This window comes from Abrus precatorius, unplaced genomic scaffold, assembly GCF_003935025.1.
Source record: "Abrus precatorius isolate BTA unplaced genomic scaffold, Abrus_2018 Scaffold2, whole genome shotgun sequence".
NCBI classification, from domain to species: Eukaryota; Viridiplantae; Streptophyta; class Magnoliopsida; order Fabales; family Fabaceae; genus Abrus; species Abrus precatorius.
Genome location: NW_020874362.1, coordinates 21369310 through 21372187, shown reverse-complemented (window position 1 = coordinate 21372187; position 2878 = coordinate 21369310). Strand labels below are relative to the sequence as shown.

The 2878-nt window shown below is 33.8% G+C and overlaps 1 pseudogene; it reads left to right on the top strand.

Annotated features, from left to right (window-relative positions):
• Positions 1-777: 777 nt before the first annotated feature.
• Positions 778-2349, top strand: LOC113859119 (annotated as a pseudogene).
• The last annotated feature ends 529 nt before the right edge of the window (positions 2350-2878 follow it).

Here is a 2878-nt window from a genome sequence, read left to right as displayed (position 1 = left end):
CTTATTACCCATTTCTTCCTACTGTTATGCCATCTTATTACTACTCCTCATCTTCTCCTCAGTTTCAAGCTCCTTCGTCTAGTCCCCAAGCCAATTTTGCAAGTGCTTCCTCTGCCTCTGCTAACAACTGGTACCTTGACTCTAGTGCATCTCACCATGTAACCAATACCTCTTATAATGTTTGATTATTGAAAGATTTGCATAAAGATTTGTTCCCAATCCTCATCAAAATATGCAGAAAAAGTAATATAGTCTAGGATGCAAGTCTAAGTTGTCTTCTTTATGACATTTGTTGAAAATATGCATCAAACATGTTGCAAATATTAACTAAGAAAACAATTAATTGAGGAGGTTTGTTTTATTCCAAATTCAATATAACGAACAAGAAGCGAAATTATAAAGTTTAATCAATAAAATGTAGTACAGTAGAAACTCTTTGAATTAATAATGTCAGGACCGGGGAAATTTATTAATTTAGAGAGTTATTAATTTATCGATAAATTAATAATTATTAATTTAAAGAGTTTTTAAGTAATTATATTGTACATACCAAACAAAAAGGAAAATTAATCTATGCCTCTTAGAATTACGTTGCAGCGAACCTTGGGACTCAACGTACAGTAAATTAGTAACTACACTACATATGCATTGGAAATCAATAATGACTTTTGAAGTACAGTAAATGTAAACAAGAGGAACAAATGTGTTCAATGTATTCTTAAGCAAGTTTGGCATATATAAATTACATGAATGTGTTAGAGTATTCAAACCATATCTCATAAGATGGCTTCTCATCTAAAAGGTGTTGCAAAATCAACTATGTCAGATTAAATACGTAAGGAGTTGTGTGAGTATAAGAGAGATAATCCTGCAAGCACACAAAAAGACTTGCAGAGATGGCTTGAGGGAAAATTTCAGTTAAAAGTTAGTCAAAGAACAATATCAAACACACTTAAGCGGTCAGATGACTATCTCTCTGCTAAAATAGAAAAGGGAAGAGTAGAGATCAAAAGACACAAACCAGCAAAATATCCTGACATGGAGAAGGTTGTTTATGAGTGATTTCTCCAGCATCAAGAATGTGTGAATATCACAGGAGAATTAATTTTACAGAAGGCAAGAGATACAATGAAACTCGTGTACCCTCATGATGATTCAGATTTTAACTTCTCTATAGGATGGCTTGGGAAATTCAAGCACTGACCTGCCATAAAGTCATTTCGTCGTTTTGGCGAGAGTGGGTCTGTTGATATACAAGACATGGAGCAGAAATTGGTATCGATTCGGGAGAAAATTGATCAGTTCCCTATGAAAGATATTTTTAATATGGATGAAACTGGGTTCTTTTATAGGCTACAAGCTAATCATTCACTGGCAACAAAATAACTTGAAGGAAGAAAACAAGATAAAGAAAGGCTGACGGTAGTTATTTGTTGCAATGAAGATGGCTCTGAAAAAATCTCTCTATGGATTATTGAGAAATATGCAAAGCCTCGTTGCTTCAAGAATGTCAACATGAATAGCTTGAATTGTCAGTATCGAGCTAACAAAAAAGCATGGATGACTAGTGTGCTTTTTGATGAATATGTTCGTTCATTTGACCAAATGATGCATGGTAGAAGAGTTCTACTTGTGGTGGATAATTGTCCAGCACATCCAAGAAATATTGAAGGGCTAAGAAACGTTGAGTTGTTCTTCTTGCCACCCAACATGACATCAAAGATTCAACCTTGCGATGCTGGGATAATAAGAGCTTTCAAGATGCATTACCGTAGAAGGTTTTACCGCAAAATATTGGAAGGTTATGAGGTGGGACAATCTGATCCAGGGAAGATAAATGTCCTTGATGCTATCAATTTGGCAATCCCAGCTTGGACGATAGATATTCGAAAAGAAACAATAGCGAATTGCTTCCGACACTGTAAAATTCGTTCAGATAGTGACTTTGCAAGAAATTTGGATGAATCCACTTTTGATGAAGAAACTCAAGACCTCGAGACTATGATCAATCAATGTGGCTATCGTAATAAGATGGATATTGACAATCTAATGAACTACCCAGGTGAAAATGAAGCATGTTCGGAGGTTCAGAATTTAGAAGATATTGTGGGTACTATCATTGAGAACAATGCAGAGGATGACGACGAAGATGATACAGTGTCTTTGGAGCCTGTTACGCGAAAGGAAGCACTTATGGCGTCGAACACTCTTCACAACTTTATGATACAGTACAAAAATACAACACCTGAGCTATTGGATGCAATAAGAAAAGTTAGAGATGAGCTCCAAATAGACTTGAACTTTAAAGGAAAACAGATAACTATTGAATCATATTTCAATAGAGTGTAATATATTTTTTTCAGTTTCTATGAATTATTAATTTATGATTTTCTTGGGGCCGAAAATTATAAAGGGATCTCCCGAAAAATTATTATCTTATTATTTTATTGAGTTTTTCAATTTTTTATATTGGCCCAAGTCGAGACCGGATCAATTTATTATTTTAGAGAGTTTATTAATTTATCGAGTATTAATTTAAAGAGTTTCTACTGTAATCCCTTCATGTAGACTCTATTCCTATTCCTCTTAAAATTTAATATTATTCCTCTCCTCCCAGAATTAGGTTAATTTAACAAATAAAAATCAACCTTATATTTTCATACGAATTAAGTAATTCAGTGGACTCCAATCTCTCCCAACATTATGCAACCTTAGAAATAAACCCAAAATTAAGCAATTCAAGTTTAGAATCTCATTAAAACGAATTAGAGTCAATTAAGCAATGTCCCTCTCATTCAACCATTAATTCAATTCAAGAGATTAGGAAGAAAAAATTCATGAAGGACAAGGAATTATATTAACATTCAAAACCCAGGAA